This window comes from Salvelinus sp. IW2-2015, linkage group LG33, assembly GCF_002910315.2.
Source record: "Salvelinus sp. IW2-2015 linkage group LG33, ASM291031v2, whole genome shotgun sequence".
In the NCBI taxonomy this organism is placed as follows: domain Eukaryota; kingdom Metazoa; phylum Chordata; class Actinopteri; order Salmoniformes; family Salmonidae; genus Salvelinus; species Salvelinus sp. IW2-2015.
In genome coordinates, this window is record NC_036872.1 from 24286160 (window position 1) to 24308728 (window position 22569).

Consider the following 22569-nt stretch of genomic DNA (forward strand, 5'->3'; position numbering starts at 1 on the left):
TGCTTTCTGTTTTGTACACTAGCTTCAAACAGCGGAAAATACAATATTGTTGGTTATGGAAAATACACTGCTCAAAAAAATAAAGGGAACACTTAAACAACACAATGTAACTCCAAGTCAATCACACTTCTGTGAAATCAAACTGTCCACTTAGTAAGCAACACTGATTGACAATACATTTCACATGCTGTTGTGCAAATGGAATAGACAAAAGGTGGAAATTATAGGCAATTAGCAAGACACCCCCAATAAAGGAGTGATTCTGCAGTGGTGGACACAGACCACTTCTCAGTTCCTATGCTTCCTGGCGATGTTTGGTCCTTTTGAATGCTGCGCGTGCTCTCACTCTAGTGGTAGCATGAGACGGATCTACAACCCACACAAGTGGCTCAGGTAGTGCAGCTCATCCAGGATGGCACATCAATGCGAGCTGTGGCAAGAAGGTTTGTTGTGTCTGTCAGCGTAGTGTCCAGAGCATGGAGGCGCTACCAGGAGACAGGCCAGTACACCAGGAGACGTGGAGGAGGCCGTAGGAGGGCAACAACCCAGCAGCAGGACCGCTACCTCCGCCTTTGAGCAGGAGGAGCACTGCCAGAGCGGTCCTGCTGCTGGGTTGTTGCCCTCCTACGGCCTCCTCCACGTTCTCACGTCTCCTGATGTACTGGCCTGTCTCCTGGTAGCCCTCCATGCTCTGGACACTACGCTGACAGACACAGCAAACCTTTCTGCCACAGCTCGCATTGATGTGCCATCCGGATGAGCTGCACTACCTGAGCCACTTGTGTGGGTTGTAGACTCCGTCTCATGCTACCACTAGAGTGAGAGCACCGCCAGCATTCAAAAGTGACCAAAACATCAGCCAGGAAGCATAGGAACTGAGAAGTGGTCTGTGGTCACCACCTGCAGAACCACTCCTTTATTGAGGGTGTCTTGCTAATTGCCTWTAATTTCCACCTTTTGTCTATTCCATTTGCACAACAGCATGTGAAATTTATTGTCAATCAGTGTTGCTTCCTAAGTGGACAGTTTGATTTCACAGAAGTGTGATTGACTTGGAGTTACATTGTGTTGTTTAAGCGTTCCCTTTATTTTTTTGAGCAGTGTACATCGCATAGTGGTTTATATGGTACAATGATTCTCTACACTATACACTGAAATTAGGCAAACTATTAGAATTTTAGCATCCAGGAAATGGCAGAGCGATTTCTGCATAGTGCATCTTTTCAAAACATTTTTGCCAACACCTGGCTAACCTTTGTTTAAATAGCTGCTATTAGCAAAATGTGTTAGAAAGGGAATTTCAATCTAATAGGCTGTTATAGTTTACACTTCCTCTTGTAATTGTAATGTGGGGAGGTGACAAACGATCTACTGAATGTATTCATTTTTAAATGTTGATTACTTCTCCTTGCTATTCACCTGATGACAAGACACTTGGGGGAAAAAAACWATTTCTAACATCCGATTGGGGTCCCTGAGTTGACTGGGTGTGGGTTCCTGGGCAGGAAACGGTTTAAGACACCTGTTCTAACACCTTTTATAAACGCACATTTACGTAAAGTGTCATACATTTAAATGGATTGAATGCCAAACATAACACAGTGGTAGACATTTTAAATAGATTCTGCTCTTTAATTATTTCAGCTACAAACCTTAAAAAAAWAAAAWAAAATCTAAACTTTATAAATTACAACTATTTGCATATAATACCCACTAACTATAACTCTTGAACTGTCCAAGCTAGAGACGGTAAGCCAACTATCACATGCTCAGGCCATCCTATTTTATTTAATCTTTATTTAACTAGGCAAGTCAGTTCAGAACAAATTCTTATTTACAATGACTGCCAAACCCTACGCTGGGCCAGGGTCTGAACCAGGGTCTGTAGTGTCGCCTCTAGCACTGTGATGCAGTGCCTTAGACCATTGCGTCACTCGGGAGCCTGAAAATATGTTTCCAACCAATATTTTCAGCTACCTACTTTTTCAACTATACTGAACAAAAATACAAAGGTGTTCGTCCCATGTTTCATGAGCTGAAATAAAAGATCCCAGAAATGTTCCATAAGCACAAAAAGCTTATTTCTCTCAAATGTTGTACACAAATTGAAATCCCTGTTAGTGAACATTTCTTATTTTTCCAAGATAATCCATCCATCTGATGGGTGTGGCATATCAAGAAGCTGATTAAACAGCGTGATCATTACACAGGTGCACCTTGTGCTGGGGACAATAAAAGGCCACTCTGAAATGTGCAACCACAGATGTTTCAAGTTGAGGGAACGTGCAATTGGCATGCTGACTGCAGGATTGTCTACCAAACCTGTTGCCAGAGAATTGAATGTTCATCTATCTACCATAAGCCGCCTCCAAAGTTGTTTCAGAGAATATGGTAGTACGTCCAACCGGCCTCACAACTGCATACTACGTGTAACCACGAACCCCCACATCTGGCTTTTTCACCTGCGGGATCATCTGAGACCAGCCAAACGGACCGCTGATGAAACTGGGGTTGCACAATCGAAGAATTTCTGCCCAAACTGTTTCAGGAAAGCTCAACTGAATGCTAGTCATACTCACCAGGGTCTTGACCTGACTGCTGTTCGGCATCGTAACCGACTTCAGTGGGCAAATGCTCACCTTCGATGGCCACTGATACGTTGAAGAAGTGTGCTCTTCACAGATGAATCCCGGGTTCAACTGTACCAGGCAGATGGCAGGCAGTGTGTGTGGCGCCATGGGCGAGCGGTTTGCTAATGATGTTGTGAACAGAGTGCCCCGTGGTGGTGGGGTTATGGTATTTGGCATTTTATCGTTGGCAATTTGAATGCACAGATACTGTGACGAGATCCTGATGCCCATTGTTGCGGGACAACATTCCACAGGCCACAATCAACTTCATGATCAACTCTATGTGAAGGCGATGTGTCTCGCTGCATGAGGCAAATGGTGGTCACACCAGATACTGACTGGTATTCTGATCCACGCCCTAKCTTTTTTGTAAGGTATCTGTGACCAACAGATGCATATTTGTATTCCCAGTCATGTGAAATCCATAGATTAGGGCCTAATGAATTTATTTCAATTAAATTATTTCCTTATATGAACTGTTACACGTTGTGTTTATATTTATGTTCAGTGTATTTGAGAGACAAGTGGTCATTGTGCAAATGTATATATGTTTTTGGTAAACATTGGAGAGCCAACATCTGTTTTGCCCCATGGTTGCGAGCAAGTCATTTCTGTTGCTAAATAACCAACCTGTCTATATGCCCACACCCTTCTGTTGGGGTACGCCTACACCATTTCCTGCAATTTTTATGCATTTTGACATGTCTTGCTGTGTTCTTACGCTCAAACATAACAAAATCAATTCTCCTAAAGTCATTGTTTTTGTGTAGCTTTTATTTGAGTGATTGTTAGTTCTCAAATATGTATTAAAAATATATAGGTCCATTATCTTTTCTACATATCTGGTTTAAGTCCCTTAAAGTTAACACAAACACTTATTTTCCCCTTTTTTTWAAAACTGTTGAACTGAAGAAACGATTAGGCTGCCAGCCCAATACTTTTCTATGCAGAAAAAACCCTGCTACGTGTAAAGTATCCCCCCTCTTGGATGTTATGGACGTTGGCCCTTGTTGCTCTTGTCTATTACTGTGTAATAATAGCCTACTGTTCACCATTGCGCTGTATGATCTGGCTCGAAGGACCAATGTCCTTAACATCCAGGAGGGAGAATTCTCCACACTACATCAAATCAAACTTTATTTGACACATGCGCCGAATACAACAGGTTTAGACCTAACCGTCCGGGTGGCCATTTTATTAATTGTTCAGCGGTCTAATGGCTTGGGGGTAGAAACTGTAAAGGAGCTTTTTAGGCCTAGACTTGGCGCTCTGGTACCGTTTGCCGTGCGGTTGCAGAGAGAACAGTCTGTGACTTGGGTGACCGGAGACTTTGACAATTGTTTGGGCCTTCCTCTGACACCGCCTCTGACACTCAGCAAAAAAAGAAACGTCTCTTTTTCAGGACCCTGTCTTTCAAAGATAATTTGTAAAAATCCAAATGACTACACAGATATTCATTGTAAATGGTTTCCCATGCTTGTTCAATGAACCATAAACAATTAATGAACATCCACCTGTGGAACGGTCGTTAAGACACTAACAGCTTACAGACGGTAGGCAATTAAGGTCACAGTTAGGCCTCTTTAGTGTCCTAAATGTTCATTTCTACTGACTCTGAAAAACACCAAAAGACAGATACCCAGTGTCCCTGCTCATCTGCGTGCACATGCCTTAAGCATGCTGCAAGGAGGCATGAGGACTGCAGATGTGGCAAGGGCAATAAATTGCAATGTCCGTTCTGTGAGACGCCTAAGACAGCGCTACAGGGAGACAGGATGGACAGCTGATCGTCCTTGCAGTGGCAGACCACGTGTAACAACACCTGCACAGGATCGGTACATCCGAACATCACACTTGCGGGACAGGTACAGGGTAGCAACAACATCTGCCTGAGTTACACCAGGAATGCACAATCCCTCCATCTGTGCTCAGACTGTCCGCAATAGGCTGAGAGAGACTGGACTGAGGGCTTGTAGGCCTGTTGTAGGCAGGTCCTCATCAGACATAACCGGCAACAATGTCGCCTATGGGCACAAACCCACCGTCGCTGGACCAGACAGGACTGGCAAAAAAGTGCTCTTCACTGACGAGTCGCAGTTTTGTCTCACCAGGGGTGATGGTCGGATTCGCYTTTATCGTCGAAGGAATGAGCGTTACACCAAGACCTGTACTCTGGAGCGGGATCGATTTGGAGGTAGAGGGTCCGTCATGGTCTGGGGTGGTGTGTCACAGCATCATTGCCTGCAATGAAAACAAGCTCAGTCCAATCTCAACGCTATGCGTTCCAGGGAAGACATCCTCCTCCCTCATGTGGTACCCTTCCTGCAGGCTCATCCTGACATGACAATGCCACCAGCCATACTGCTCGTTCTGTACATGACTTCCTGCAAGACAGGAATGTCAGTGTTCTGCCATGGCCAGCGAAGAGCCCAGATCTCAATCCCATTGAGCACATCTGGGACCTGTTGGATGTCTGGGAACTTGCAGGTGCCTTGGTGGAAGAGTGGGGTAACATCTCACAGCAAGAACTGTACAATCTGGTGCAGTCCATGAGGAGGAGATGCACTGCAGTACTTAATGCAGCTGGTGGCCACACCAAATACTGATTGTTACTTTTGATTTTGAAATCCCCCCCTTTGTTCAGGGACACATTATTCAATTTCTGTTAAACCTCCCGCTTTGGGTTGTATGTGTCGATGTTTAGTTCATAAATGCATAATCTATTAGCAGAATTACTGTTTTACCTCAATTAACCACAAAATCCCAGCGCCATTTTCCATACATTGTCCTCCATGTTGGCCATACCCCTAGCAATTAGAGTTCCAGCCAATGAGCTTCAGCCCCTCGCCATTTTGAGTGACAGCTAGCAAGATGCACACACAGCAGAGCGAGAGTAATGAAGTGCTGCACATATCTGCACATGTGACATAGTATGTCATTTTTGGGGGACACTTTTGGCTCGTGAGCACTAATTTTAGAACCACTGAATAAAAAGTATACAAAAGTACCAGAGAATTTCTTTAACAGTATTAAAAGACAATTAGAAAAGGATATTTACTGAAGTAAATGTGGTGTGCTTGCTAGTCTTGAATTTATGGTTGTGAAATAGTAGTAATGGTAGTAGTAGGATGTTTATAGGCTATGTGTTTGAACATTCTGAAAGTTTTGTGGCAGTGATTTCCATTTAGAATGTTGAAGCCTGCATTCAGCCATTGAAATGAATGGGTATACGACAAGCGTTATAGTTTATGAAGTAGGAACGGTAGCAAAAATCTGTTTGAAGCCATCCAAGTTGAGTCAGTCTGCACATGTCAACATTGGGGTGGTGTTTGTAGCTGAAACAGTTCAAGAGCAGTGTTGAATAAAAATTTTACCTTTGTCTATGGAGCGTTTATGCTATTTTTAAATGGTTAAAGTACAAATAGCATCAACAATATTTCAACAAGTAATCTAAATTGAGTCAGTACAGTTCATGAATGTTTATTTTAACAGCAGGAAAAGAATCCTGCAGCAACAGGGAATGTGAATTAATGAATGGAAATTTTTGTCGGGTTTGATACAGTTTTTGTTTGGGCAAATCAACTCTTACATTTTTAAGTGGAAATTACAAACTTTAGGAGCTTTTTTAAAACCGAATACACTAGAAGTTTGCATTTCCTGCTGTACAGGACATTTCATGCAACAGGGTGACCAAATGAAGATCCTTCATTTGTGTGTACGATGTTGGTTTGGGGCTAACCTGGAGTTATCACTATATGTTTTAGGCCAGGTTTTGCAGTTTTCAAAAAGTGAATAGCAATTTATTGATGGCTAGTCACTGTAATGTCAGATACAAACGTTCTTTCTTTCATGTGCTTTTTACAACTTGCTTCTAGCCTAAAGCGTTGCAAAGTTATACAATTATAGACCTCCATCAGTTTAATCAGGATAGGTGGGCAATTTCGTTAAGTGGGCATAGCCGGCATAGTCTGCATACCAGTCTTTTTAGCTAACATTCCATTCCTTGCCATCCATGTCAATGCCTTTTCGCAATCTCAACGTGTTGCTCATTGGTTGTTGGAAATAACATTAATATTTCCCATGACAACATGTGGAGCCTTGGAATTAGAATTATAACAAAGTCAAAAACAAAACACTTACTGTAACTGTTAGCTAGGCAAGTGGTTYTATTTTGAGGCTTAACATCGAAGCAGAGGTTGTGGTTGGAATTGCAGTATGTATTTAGTTTGAGAATTTAGACATTTTTTGACAGACTGGTTTCGCCTGGAAAAACAAACAAACGGAAATCAAAGTGTTCTGTGGAGGGAAAAAAGTGTTTGAGTTCCAATATTTGTACAATCGTTGTGATTGGAGGATAGCTATGAGGGTTATCGAATCAGGATCAACTCCTCGAGGTCATTGACAATAGACTGTTCATAMTTGAAAACAGCAGAAAGGCCAGTCTTTGACAATGACAAGGAGTGGAATGTTGGCTAAAGAGACTGTTACTCACACGCTACCGGACGCGGCACGTGTGCGAGCGTTGCAAAATAAATTTAAACATGCATGTTATTCAATCATTGCACCCACACTGCTTGCGCGCCAACAAAGCGTCTGCATTGCCACATGCTAAAATAGAAGTTGCTTCTATTTGTGACATCGAACGCAATGCAAGTCCTGCCTCTCCCATCTCCTCATTGGCTTTTAGAAGCATATACCCACGTGCCATCTCCTCATTGGTTATACCCACGTGGGGGATTAAAAGATGAACTGAGGGCGGTCGGTTGTGGTAATACACCTTATTATGAAAGTTAGATGCCAATCGACATATAAATTCCAAAGAAGAAAAATCCTGGAAGGAGAGATGACTAGAAACGATTTGGTTGACTGTTTTATGTGTGGATTAATTGTCGGAGTAGAGGACCTTGTGCATTTCAGGTAAAATAACAACTCAATGTTTATATCCCAGGACAAATTAGCTAGCAACAGCAATCTAGCTAGCTAAATTGCCATAAATGTTTAATGATTTTCGACCTGTCCCCAAATTAATATAATTGATTCAGAGTTTGTTTTGATATATCAACCTGCGTGTCATGATTGAGTTTGGTGTGGGGGGACTAAATCAATTTGCGCATCTGGTTTGGGCATGGTGTTAGTTGCGGGTAGAGGTTGTTTCAAACGGAAGAATAGGCTTTTATGAAGGCTCCAACAAATTAAGAGACTGGACGTTATTTATAATGAGACATACCTGGAGAAAATCGGACCTCTGAAATGAAAATAGATGGCCCTTCCTTCAGTAAAATATGTTTACCCTCCCTGAACGCTTGAAAAAAAACTTCCCTTACCGAAAATAATAATAAAAACATAGGATAGCACAGAACATGCCTACAGTTTACCCTCACTCCTAGGACAGATCAGAGCCAGAAGATTCGCAGACCACCGCGGACAAGGGTAGGAGTGACAAGATAACCATTATAACAAAAGCACTGCATGAATCTATCATCTTATTTGCGATCTGAGAAAAGATAGCCTTTTATGAACGCATTTCATGCAATTCTATGTAATTTTACATGACTGGAGACAGGCAGAATCTTTTTTAATACCACAACAGAGCATGACAACAAATGATCGCATGCTGCAGCACCGGAGACGTTTTGATTTCTATACAGGCTATTGTTAAAAGGAGGATAGTCTGAGTTGGGAACAGTGCTAAACTTGTCTATCAACTGTAAAATGTAGCGCAACAGAACCAGTTACAACCAAAGTATCTGATCATCACATCACCATCAAGTATGGTTACATAGTGTCTCCTGACCCCTACTGTCTCAGCCTCCAGTATTTATGCTGCAGTAGTTTATATGTTGGTCGGCTAGGGTCAGTCTGTTATATCTGGAGTATTTCTCCTGTCTTATCCGGTGCCCTGTGTGAATTTAAGTATGCTCTCTCTAATTCTCTCCTTCTCTCTTTCTTTCTTTCTCTCTCTTGGAGGACCTGAGCCCTAGGACCATGCCTCAGGACTACCTGGCATGATGACTCCTTGCTGTCCCCAGTCCACCTGGCCGTGCTGCTGCTCCAGTTTCAACTGTTCTGCCTGCGGCTATGGAACCCTGACCTGTTCACTGGACGTGCTACCTGTCCCAGACCTGCTGTTTTCAACTCTCTAGAGACAGCAGGAGCGGTAGAGATACTCTCAATGATCGGCTATGAAAAGCCAACTGACATTTACTCCTGAGGTGCTGACCTGTTGCACCCTCGACAACTACTGTGATTATTATTCTTTGACCATGCTGGTCATTTATGAACATTTGAACATCTTGGCCATGTTCTGTTATAATCTCCATCCGGCACAGCCAGAAGAGGACTGGCCACCCCTCATAGCCTGGTTCCTCTCTAGGTTTCTTCCTAGGTTTTGGCCTTTCTAGGGAGTTTTTCCTAGCCACCGTGCTTCTACACCTGCATTGCTTGCTGTTTGGGGTTTTAGGCTGGGTTTCTGTACAGCACTTTGAAATATCAGCTGATGTAAGAAGGGCTATATAAATACATTTCATTTTGATTTGACATACACACATTAATGTGATTATTGTGGATAGTAAGATCAATATAACAGTTAAATTAAAACATTTTACATTCAACGATTTCCCTAATAATCCTGTCTACATGGACACATCTGAAATCAGGCTACCTGATGGCCAATAAAAACAAGTTTTACCACAACGACCACGTTATTTTCAGACATAATGTTTGTATGTGAAAATGACTTCTATGAAGCATACATTCAGTTGTTCTGAACTCACTTCACTCGTGCTAAAGAGGAAGGCTCGCTTGTCTGGTGCGAGCACATGCGTAGAGCGGTGTATTTGAGCTAATGCCGATTTAAGGTGTTTACAGGTCCTAATAATTAAAAAGCTGACTCAGAAAACCAGGTGTTTTAATCGGCTTATATTTACTTCCATTTTGACCTTAAGGTGATTAAAATAATCAGAGTAAGGTSTTTACATGACAATTGCCTAATCTGCCTACTGCCATAATCAGTTTAATATCGAATTATTAGTGTGCATGTAAACATACTCAATGAAATAGAGAAAAAGCCATTTTGTTTTTTAACACAGCAGCCACATATCATCAGGTTAGGCCTATATGCACTTCTAACTTTCAATTTGGGAAACTACAATTTAAGAATTTTATTTTATTCCATGATATTGTTGTTACAGAATACATTTGTGTTGACAGTGATTAGGGCATGGGAATATATGAGAATCTGCTACGTTAAATTAACCAACTAGGCATGCATATCTCACCGCATGAACAAAAGACTGGCCAAACTCGTGTTTCTAAAAGTGAATTCAAAGGCATGTCAGTCTGACTATAAAGTCTAATAAGGCATTTTTCGTTTCATTATTCTTTAATTATAAGTAATTATTGTTTTAATTTAATTTTATACAGCCTAAATGCGAAATGTATATGCATGTTGTTTTGGGCACCTTAGTGGCGCAGCGGTCTAAGGTACTGCATCTCAGTGCTAYAGGCGTCACTACAGACCCTGGTTTGATTCCAGGCTGTATCACCACCGGCCGTGATTGGGAGTCCCATAGGGTGGCGTACAATTGTCCCAGCGCCGTCCAGGTTAAGCTGTCATTGTAGTTAAGAATTTGTTCTTAACTGACTTGCCTAGTTAAAATTTCAAAAATGAAATTGTTGAAGTTCTTGATGTGTTGTTGAAATGCTGAGCGCTCCTGCCAGCCTGTAGCATGTCACAAATATTCACAATTTATTTCTTAAATGGCAGGCTAAAGCTTTGAAATAATAATAATATAGCTTAAATCAGTCATATTCGTTCCTCCTTAGTCTACCTGGCTTGCTCCTGATTGATTTAGAGTTAGTATGTTGTTTAATAGCCTTTTGAAATGTTGAACTTCAAATTATAGTATAAAAGCTTCTCCCAAGTGGGTGTGACACCTACTCCCGTTGCCTGCTGCACTGCTGCTTGGATTCCACCTGGCGATCTGTTCACCGTCTGCCCTGGCCTGTCTCACCATGTCTGGTACAGGTACCCCCACCACACTCCCCCCTCTCTCCCAAGCTTTTGCTTGCCTCCAGCACACACACACMGTTGGGGAGAGTGACTCTGAACTTACAATGGCTAGCCCCAAGTCATTATATATATATTTTTTTCTTGTGCATTTTGCTATTTGCCTCATGACTCCTGCATGCTTTGTTGACTATGAACTTTCTTGTTTATTTATAATTTATTTTAAAAAATCCGGAAAGACAGATTCCAAAGGTGGGGGAGTGGCAATCTTTACCATGGATCACCTTCAGTGCTTGGTTGTCTCCACCAAGTCTGTCCCCAAACAATTTGATTTGCAGGTTTTAAGCATGAAACTTTCAAATAGCTCTTTGTTGACTGTTGCTGGATGCTAATTTCCTCCATCAGCACCGGCCTGTACCCTACATGCCCTAAGCTCTCTCCTGGCCCCCTACACTAAGTCTGAATTTGTCCTGCTAGGTGACCTAAACTGGGACATGCTTAAACCACCTGACCAATTCCAAAAGCAATGGGACTCCTAAATCTTTCTCAGATTATTACCAATCCCACAAGGTATGACTCCAAACATCCAGAAAAGGCTACTCTCTTCGACGTTATCCTCACAAATAATCCTGATAGGTATCAGTCTGGTGTTTTCTGTAATGACTTTAGTGATCACTGTTTAACAGCCTGTGTTCATAATGGCTGCTCAGTGAAACAACCTGTCCTGATTTGTCTTAGAGGCTTGCTAAAAAACTTTAATAAGCAAGCCTTCCTTCATGAACTGACCTCTGTAAATTGGTATAGAATCAGCTTGATCCCCTCTGTCGAAGACACTTGAACCTTCTTTTTTTATATTTGCAATGGTATTGTTAACAAACACGCCCCCATAAAGAAAATTAGAATTATAAACAGGTTCAGCCCCTGGTTTGACCGTGATCTTGCAGAGTTACTCCACTTCAAGAATTGCATTTGGCGAAAGGCGTGGCACGTGCATACTCAGCCTGATTGGCTCTCGTTCAGGCAAATGAGAAATAAGTGCACTCAGGCTATCTGGAAGGCCAAAGTTAACTAACTTTAAGGAGCAGTTCTCTCTATATGGGTCTAACCCCAAGAAGTTCTGGAAAACGGTTGAAGACCGGGAGAATAAACTCTCCTCCTCACAGCTGCCCATGTTGATTAATATTGATGATGTGGTTGTTACTGACAAGAAGCACATGGCTGAGCTCTTCAATCACCACTTCATTAAGTCAGGATTCCTATTTGACTCAGCCATGCCTCCTTGCCCATCCAACATCTCATCTCCCTCTACTTCTAAGGCGACTAGCCCTGACGCTCCTCCCTCTTTTCTCCCAGGCCCGCTACACAGTTTCTCCCTGCATGCGGTCACTGAGTCCGAGGTGCTAAAGAAGCTCCTTAAACGACCCCCAAAAAACATCTGGGTCATATGGTTTAGACCCTTTATTCTTTAAGGTTGCAGCCCCTATCATCGCCAAGCCTATCTCTGACCTTTCTAACCTCTCTCCTCTCTGGGGAGGTTCCCATTACTTGGAAAGCAGCCACGGTACGTCCTTTATTTAGAGAAGGAGATCAAGCTGATGCTAACTGTTATAGGCCTATTTCTATATAAAACTTATCAATGATCAACTGACTGGTTTTCTTGATGTCTATAGTATTCTCTCTGGTTTGCAATCTGGTTTCCGCTCAGGTTATGGATGTGTCACTGCAACCTTTAAAGGTCCTCAATGATGTCACCATTGCCTTTGATTCTAAGCAATGTTGTGCTGCTATTCTTATTGACTTGGCCAAAACTTTGATACGGTAGACCATTCCATTTTTGTGGGCCGGCTAAGGAGTATTGGTGTCTCTGAGGGGTCTTTGGCCTGGTTTGCTAACTACCTTTCTCAAAGAGTGCTGTGTATAAAGTCAGAACATCTGCTGTCTCAGCCACTGCCTGTCACCAAGGGAGTACCCCTACGCTCGATCCTAGGCCCCACGCTCTTCTCAATTTACATCAACAACATATCTCAGGCAGTAGGAAGCTCTCTCATCCATTTATATGCAGATGATAGTCTTATACTCAGCTGGCCCCTCCCCGGATTTTGTGTTGAACGCTCTACAACAAAGCTTTCTTAGTGTCCAACATCTTTCTATGCCCTTAACCTTGTTCTGAACACCTCCAAAACAAAGGTCATGTGGTTTGGTAAGAAGAATTCCCCACTCCCCACAGGTGTGATTACTACCTCTGAGGGTTTAGAGCTTGAGGTAGTTACCTCATACAAGCACTTGGGAGTATGGCTAGACGGTACACTGTCCTTCTCTCAGCACATATCAAAGCTGCAGGCTAAAGTTAAATCTAGACTTGGTTTAAAAAATAATAATGATTTAATCCATTTTAGAATAAGGCTGTAACYTAACAAAATGTTGAAAAAGTCAAGGGGTCTGAATACTTTCCGAATACACTGTAGAAACACTCCAGACTAGTACTCACCGGCACACGACCAGCTAGATGACATTGGTGAAAACTCTGTTCCAATACCTGAGCCAGAGTCACCGCTGAGGAGCAGAGGCAAACAACTGGATCAGTATCTCTCTCTCTTTCTCTCCCAGCAGCTGTTCTGATGCCAAACAGCATGTGTAGTTTACAGTCAGGCCTTACCTAGCAAGGCCTCCCTCTCTGCTCTCGTCAAGAAGATAAGCAGCAGCATCACCAGAAATTGTGTAAAACATTCCACACACTGATACGAGGGACATGATCAGTACCATATGAATATAATAAGTAAGGCAGAACAAATGGTAACAGGGGAGTATACAATCATGAAAATGTCATGACTAGTTTCATAAAGATGTTGCTTCATGAATACCCCATTCAATTAAAATGTTACCAAACAAATATTTCCATTTAATGTTCCATGATTTCATTGAATTCAGTGCCTCCCCCAGCACACACCAGTACTCACAAACATGAGAGAGGTGGGGACATGGTCGTTCTCCACTCTGTGAAACTTATACAGCCACATCTCCTCTGCCTGGATCTCACAAATAAAGGTGGGAAGCTGTTGTCACACTGAGGGAGATCTCTCTCTCTCACACACACACTTAAGATCATTTAAATAATTTAAATAGCACCAAACAAGTCAATTTGTCAATGTTATTACATATGTGGATGTAACAATGTTAATAAACGTTATTACATTATATTAGAAACCATACAACACTCACAGGAAGACAACCAGAAGCAGCAGTTGAATAGACCCCTCTTCATCTTGTTTCTCAGGTTAGTTTCCAGACAGATAACTTGGTAAATTCAATGGCATCCTCTCCTAAATTGGAAGGGGAAAATAAAGAAAATGGTTTCAAAATTATTAATTTATAACAAAACAAATGTTATAACAAATGTATAACACAATTCATAACGCATTTAGTCTGACTGGTGACACATGGCTGAGTCTGGACCAAATCAAAGGGGCTGATTGGTAGATTGATTGGCGCAAGAACAGCTACATTTAGCAAGGAGAGAAGTCATACTAGTCTTTCCTGTTCCATATGGAATCACGCATCCTCGTGGTGATGTTTAAAATGACCAACTTAATTAGCTAACGTTAACTAATGCATATCTTGAACATCCAATTGATTCACAATTTCGTAATCTTACACTTAGTGCCCTGCCCCGATATTGCTGGCTACACCTCTATTCTCTTGCTAGAAGCCCAGCAACATTTTACGTCTCTACACATCTGGGAACTGATAACTTTATAATTATTATATATCTTTTTTWAATTTCACCTTTATTTAACCAGGTAGGCCAGTTAAGAACAAGTTCTCCTTTACAACTGCGACCTGGCCAAGATAAAGAAAAGCAGTGCGACAAAAACAACAACACAGAGTTACACATAAACAAAAGTACAGTCAGTAACACAGTAGAAAATAAAAATAGAAAAATGTATGTACAGTGTGTGCAAATGTATAAGAGTAGGGAGGTAGGCAATAAATAGGCCATAGAGGTGAAATAATTACAATTTAGCATTAACACTGGAGTGATAGATGTGCAGATGATGATGTGCAAGTAGAGATACTGGGGTGCAAAAGAGCAAGAGGGTAAGTAARAATATGGGGATGAGGTAGTTGGGTGTGCTATTTACACATTGGCTGTGTACAGGGAAAGTGATCGGTAAGCTGCTCTGACAGCTGATGCTTAAAGTTAGAGAGGGAGATATAAGACTCCAGCTTCAGAGATTTTTGCAATTCATTCCAGTCATTGGCAGCAGAGAACTGGAAGGAAAGGCGGCCAAAGGTGCTACGGGTGGGTGTTGCTATGGTGACCAGTGAGCTGAGATAAGGCGGGGCTTTACCTAGCAAAGACTTATAGATGACCTGGAGCCAGTGGGTTTGGCGACGGATATGTAGTGACGGATATGTAGTGATGACCAGCCAACGAGAGCATACAGGTCGCAGTGGTGGGTAGTATATGGGGTTTTGCTGACAAAACGGATGGCACTGTGATAGACTACATCCAGTTTGCTGAGTAGTGTTGGGGCTATTTTGTAAATGACATCGTCGAAGTCAAGGATCAGTAGGATAGTCAGTTTTACGAGGGTATGTTTGGCAGCATGGGTGAAGGAGGCTTTGTTGCGATATAGGAAGCCGATTCTAGATTTAATTTTGGAACTTCTTCTGAAAAAGTGTTGGAGCATTACCTGGTGAAAATCTCAGATCTATAATTTTGCTAGCGAAATTAGCAGGATCAACCTTTAAACTCGGTGTTTACGTCTTTCTCTGCATATTGATGTTCGCACCGATAGCTACCATTCCCTTCCTGTCATCATCATCCTCGTCACGGGAGACCTACAAGAGTGATGATGCCCGGGGGAGAAAGCCTCTTGTCGTCACGTTAACCGGGTGACCTGTAGTGGACAAATGGTAGAATAACACATTTGATTACCAGGGCCGAAGAACACAGCAAAAAATACATACATCCAATTACTACAAATTATTTTCATCTGGAAATTGAAAGTATGATATTTTATTTCCCATGAAGACAAATGAGTTCCACTGAGACACAGTACAGCTTTATTTAAGTCAAACTTCAGGCATGTCTGAACTCCTCAGCTCCAACTCAACCTCACAACCTCATTTAGAATGAAAAGACAGAATCAATTGTTTGAAATAAAAAGACAGTCATGTACAAAAAGAGTGTCATCCTCACAGTCACACACATTTAGAAGCAACATTTTACAGGCAATAGCACGCCACAGTAACATGATCCTATGCAAGTTCAATGCAATCTATGTACAAGTCTTAACATTATGCTATATAACACAGGCTGCTGAACAGTAAAATAATATGGTAACTTTTTGTTCATCCAATTTTTCATTGAAGCAACATCGAGAGATGGGTACGACCAGAGCCATATATTTAGGAGTTGGGACACTGACGTTTCTGCATTATGATGCATTTTACATGACACAACAATATTCTATGGCAGCCATAAACAATGCTATGTAACTGAATGTCTAGAATTAGAACAATAATAAACATTTTAAAAGTTGGCCCAACTCTCTAAAATATATGGCTTTGGGTACGACCCCAGCAGATTCACCAGAGCACTTTCACTACATTACTGTGGTGAAATTAGTTCCTCTGAAATCACTGTTCCTCCTAATATCTGGGAGAGCATGTCAATCACATGTAATGACAGAAATAACAACTAGTATTGCACAAAATAAACAATAACTGAAAGGTGTAGAACAGAAACATATGACTCAGAGAGGGCCACTTTCAAAGTCTGTGTTGGATAATARTTTGATAGCTTAATCTTCGTAACCCTACTGTCTGACATCCCTTTCAGTGAGAACCAACTGTCTTTCCTAAAGTATGGCCACTATATGATCATGTATAAACATGGGTCAAATCGATAATGTCGGTGACAAACAGAATGACAACCTGCAACACACACTCAGACTATACTAGGCTGAATGATGTGTTCAAGTTCAACTGGCATAAAGTGAGTAAGTTCAAAAGGAGGTGCAAAAAATAAGGGTTATTTGGTTTGGCCTTGATAATCTCTGTGCGATACCAAGAGGATAAAAAGACAATACAATGACATAAAAGAGCATTAACATGTGGTTGTTTTAACATAATAAAGTAGCTTCAAATATGCATACAAAAGATATCCCCAACAGATAAAAGAACAGATTCAGAACAGATTTGCGCTTCTTTCAGAATGGAAGGGCTGTTTTGCAGGGGAAGGGGTAGTTTGCAGTTTGCAGTTCTACACAAATTGCTGGTGTGTGTTGGGGTGAGTGTACAATGGTCTGGTTTACATGTTCACTTAGTGATGGTTAGAGAAGGTTAGAGACTAGTGACTCCTGTACAGGATCTGAAATTTGTCTGAATAGGCCGAATATCTATCATCTACCACGTCAAATCAGTTATCAGTAAAATACTCATGAAGTTCTTGAACACATTGCACTGTAGTACAAAACATGAACAAATACAAAAATAAAGAATGTAAAGAAAGAAAGAAATATATTTCAAGTTTTAAAAGTTTGTTAAAAATATGGAAAAGTGCATTGATGCACCCCATACTGCGCTGTGCGGACCAGTACTGAAATGATCTAAATCGAACACCTATCTGAAAAAAAAAACGATAATTTGGCAGGTTTGAGAGCAGTATGTCTATTAAAGTGTTAGTTTACCCTAAAATCTAATTTGATAGACGTTTCCATACTTCCACTTAAGTCTAACTGAGTCCATATTCCATTCTGTCGAGTTTAACCTGGTTTATGCATTAGGAGAATTCAGCATGCTTCAATTCGAAATGAATAGAAGATTTTGGCACAATCTAATTTATATTTTGTTAAGACAGACGTTGAATGTGGACAGCTTGACACTAAACAACAGAGGTATAGAAACGTTTGACAAACTTTTTGGGTGAGCTATCGTTTTACGGGCATAATCATAATCAGTCGGTAACGTACCAGAGAAGAGAAAGCACAGGCTCAGACTAATCTTGTAGTTTTATCATGATAATGCGAGTTTAGGCTGAATGAAGTGCTCGGTTACTTCACATCACAATTTTCACTTGCTTTTAACTGCCTCAACATCAGTAAAGAGTCACAACACAGCCAGCCTGGCATATGAGCAGCTGTTAAACATTGTGGAATCATTACACTAATAGAAAACATGTTAAATGTATTAGACAACTACACACAGAATCATCAATTGTAAAGCTCCCTATTGTTTCATAGTATATGTTACTTAATACTTTGGGAGGGAGCGATTTTCCAATAGGTGTTTTTGATACATAAATCAACTAGTATAAAAATGGTGTGATATAATTGTAAAAATCTGTCATAGGAGGATGAGAGATTAAAAACACTTTACATAATACATGTATATGTTTGTAGAATATGATCTTTTCATTGTACTGAAGTTTAACTTAATATTTATACAAAACCAATTTGTGGAGATGCACACAGTCATACAAAAAGTGAAAATAAATACCCACTGAATGTACTTAACACCTTGAATTAAGATGAGGGCGTTAGTCGTTCTACTAGGGCAAAGAATAGAAAGTGTGGACGGCAGTAACTTGTGTCAGAGAACGTTTTCAGTCTCTCAAAGATATTTGGATCATGTCGTTGGACCMATAGCAGAAGTTACAATACAGTTTAAAATTCCAACATTACTACAGAAAAGAGGTATCCATTTCAAGCATGTACAATGTCATATGTTCTACTATATACATGTATGTTATGACGTACCTAAAGTATGTAGCAATAAATGGTGAAAGTGCTTTAAAAAGGTTTAGCAGAACAATTTAAAACAAAACATTTGAGTGCACAGTACAGTACACACACCATCACTTACATTACTGCACACAAGGCCAATGAACAGCCACCTATCTGTCAGGTCAGTGTATTGGAAATAAGAATCCCTCTAGGCGGGCTGCAGTACTGTGTACAAACAGACTGGGATCATATCTGTATAATACTCACTTAGGAGGAAATCATCACCAAACGTAAGCTGCTCAACCTCTCAATTTTAATGAAATGCAACTTCCTCTCCTAAACTGCCTTTCTATTTCCATAGATATACAGTGAAGGGGGCTGTGGATAACACTGATGTCTCCCCTCTTCTTCTGTGGTTTACAATAGGAGCCAATTATGTACACAATGGAGAGTGAGACTGGGGAACTGGCGAATGGATCTTACATGTAATGATGATGTGATGTCATACCATTACACTATAAGCCATTATAATTCACCTTATTAGAAGGACTATATTCACAAGGAGATCTGCTCATTGCTAAACACCTAAACAAACAAACAATAATACACCACTCACCGAGATGAAGTGAGATAATCTGTCTGTAAACATTAACAAACATATACATATATATATATATATATTTATATTCATCTATACTCATAAGTATATCAAAAACCGGTATAAGGAATGTCGGAATGTAGTGTGTAGTCCTGAAAATTGCACAAATCTGATTTTCTTCTCGTTGTGAAAGGAGAGCTAGATAGGGATAATAGATCATGTTTGGAGTGATGAGGGTTGCAGAGGAGTGTTGGGCCTGGCTCTGCTGTCTCATCAACACACAGCAAAGCCTTCTAAGGGTGTGAAACGGCACCTGGCCTCTGGCAATGGGCGCCAAACAACCCCAGCTCACAGGAAGTAAACAAAGAGAAAAGCAGCATGATGGAGGGAGGTTTACACTCACTCTTCTTCCCCCTCACTGAGTTATTCAAAGTGCTGATTAACCAAGAACATAAGAACACTAACTGAGTTTCCACGCCTCTAGAAATGACAGAATCATGAAGTGTTGAAACTGAAACACTGGGTGTTTGGGGTGATGTCAGCGGCCGGAGAGAAAGGCAGGGCTATGGGCACACCTCTCCATCTCCCCTTGCCCTCTCCTCCACTCCCCCTATCCTTAAACACAGAGGAGCTCTGCTCCGATCTCTGATATAGAACAACTCTCACCGCTCACACCAGCCCATGGGAATCTCAAGTGTAACTGGTGGCTGCAGTTCTGGTCTATCTCACCTGAGGGCACATCTCTAATCACACCCTATTCCATAAAGGTATAGTGCTACATTTCTAGTGCACTATATAGGAATTAGGGTGCTATTTGAGACAGCTTCACTCTCAGTCCTACTGGCTGTGCTCCTCCTCAGGGTCCTGTGGCTCCTCTTTGACGCTGACCGTGCCAGGGGGGTGTGTGTGAGTGTGTGCAGGGTTGGTGTTGGGGCCCAGGGGACTGAGGGGGTTGTGGTTGGAGCAGCAGGGGCGGCCCTCTAGGGTAGAGGGGCTGAGAGCCCCCCCCCCATGTTCCCGGCAGAAGGAGCGAGGGCAGAAGTCACAGAGGGATGAGGCTAGGACACCACACACACTGCAGTCATGCCACGGGCACTCCCAACGGCCTAAACACACAGAGAAAAGGTTACTTTACTGACTTATAGACACAACACACACACACCACACACACACACACACACACACACACACACACACACACACACACACACACACACACACACACACACACACACACACACACACACACACACACACACCACACACACACACACAACACACACACACACACACACACACACCAGCAGAGAGAGAGAGACAGACAGACAGAGGGTGCGTACCATATGGAGGTTTGGTGAGGTTGAGACACAGCAGGTGGTAAGCTTTAGGACAGTCCTTCTTGTCACACATGACCAGCTCTCCTCCCTCTCCACAGCAGAAACAGATGTACTCATGTGTGTGTTTCCCCTCCGGTCGCAGCTTACGCTTCTTGGGCTTCAGTTTAGCGTTCCTCGCCTTCTCCTCCTTCTCCATCACCACCGCACTCTGATGGACAGACAGAAAAACAACGTTGTTTAACAATCCGCTCAGAGTGGACATTCTGAAAAATGACCTAGTTAAAGCTGAGAGAGAGGAGTTATCAGCCATGCTAGGCCAGCTTTTATATCACCAGACTAACCCTTTAGGTGTTCTCCGTGATTGAATGTAGACCCTGCCACATACATCTAGTGTCTGAGCCGTTGAATTGCGACGGCTCAGACACGAGACGTATGTGGCAGGGTCTACAGTCAATCACAGATTACAAAAGGGAAACCAGCCCCAACGCGGATATCGACGTCTTGCTCCCAGACAAATAAAACAACTTCTTTGCTCGCTTTGAGGACAATACAGTGCCACGGCCCGCTACCAAAGCCCGTGGGCTCTCCTTCTCCGTGGCCAACGTGAGTAAAACATTTAAACGTATTAACCCTTGCAAGGCTGCCGGCCCAGACGGCATCCCCAGCCGTGTCATCAGAGTATGCGCAGACCAGCGGGCTGGTGTGTTTACGGACATATTCAATCAATCCCTTTCCCAGTCTGTTGTCACCACATGTTTCAAGATGGCTACCATTGTTCCTGTTCCCGAGAAGGCTAAGGTAACTGAACTAAATGACTATCGCCCGTAGCACTCACTTCTGTCATCATAAAGTGCTTTGAGAGACTAGTCAAGGACCACATCACCTCTACCTTACCTGATACCCTAGACCCACTCCAATTTGCTTACCGCCCCAATAGGTCCACAGACGACGCAATCGCCACCACACTGCACACTGCCCTATCCCATCTAGACAAGGGGAATACCTATGTAAATATGCTGGACTACAGCGCAGCATTTAACACCATAGTACCCTCCAAACTTATCATTAAGCTCGAGGCCCTGGGTCTCGACCCCGCCCTGTGCAACTGGGTCCTGGACTTTCTGACGGTCCGCCCCCAGGTGGTGAAGGTAGGAAACAACATCTCCACCCCGCTGATCCTCAACACTGGTGCCCCACAAGGGTGCGTTCTCAGCCCTCTCCTGTACGCCCTGTTCACCCACGACTGCGTGGCCATGCACGCCTCCAACTCAATCATCAAGTTTGCAGACGACACTACAATGGTAGGCTTGATTACCAACAACGACGAGACGGCCTACAGGGAGGAGGTGAGGGCCCTCGGAGTGTGGTGTCAGGAAAATAACCTCTCACTCAACGTCAACAAAACAAAGAAGATGATTGTGGACTTCGGGAAACAGCAGAGGGAGCACCCCTCTATCCACATTGATGGTACAGTAGTGGAGAAGGTGGAAAGTTTAAGGTTCCTGGGCGTACACATCACAGACAATCTGAAATGGTGCACCCACACAGACAGTGTGGTGAAGAATGCGCAACAGCGCCTCTTCAATCTCAGAAGGCTGAAAAACCCTGACAAACTTTTACAGGTGCACAATCGAGAGCATCCTGTCTGACTGTATCACCGCCTGGTACGGCAACTGCACCGCCCTCAACCGCAAGGCTCTCCAGAGGGTAGTGCGGTCTGCACAACGCATCACCGAGGGCAAGCTACCTGACCTCCAGGACACCTACACCACCCGATGTCACAGGAAGGCTAAAAAGATCATCAAGGACAACAACACCCGAGCCATTGTCTGTTCACCCCGCTATCATCCAGAAGGCGAGGTCAGTACAGGTGCATCAAAACTGGGACCAAGAGACTGAAAAACAGCTTCTATCTCAAGGACATCAGACTGTTAAACAGCCATCACTAACATAGAGAGGCTGCTGCCAACATACAGACTCAAATCTCTGGCCACTTTAATAAATTGATTTAATAAAGGTATCACTAGTCACTTTAAATAACGCCACTTTAATAATGTTTACATATCCTACATTACTCATCTCATATGTATATACTGTATTATATATCATCTACTGCATCTTGCCTATGCCGCACAGCCATGGCTCATCCATATAAATACAGTGGGGCAAAAAAGTATTTAGTCAGCCACCAATTGTGCAAGTTCTTAAAAAGATGAGAGAGGCCTGTAATTTTCATCATAGGTACACTTCAACAGACAAAATGAGA

At 42.3% G+C, this 22569-nt stretch overlaps 1 pseudogene; it reads right to left on the minus strand.

Moving 5' to 3' along the window:
- Positions 1-15688: 15688 nt before the first annotated feature.
- Positions 15689-22569, minus strand: part of LOC111958177 (histone-lysine N-methyltransferase NSD3-like) — a 30453-nt pseudogene continuing 23572 nt past the window's right edge.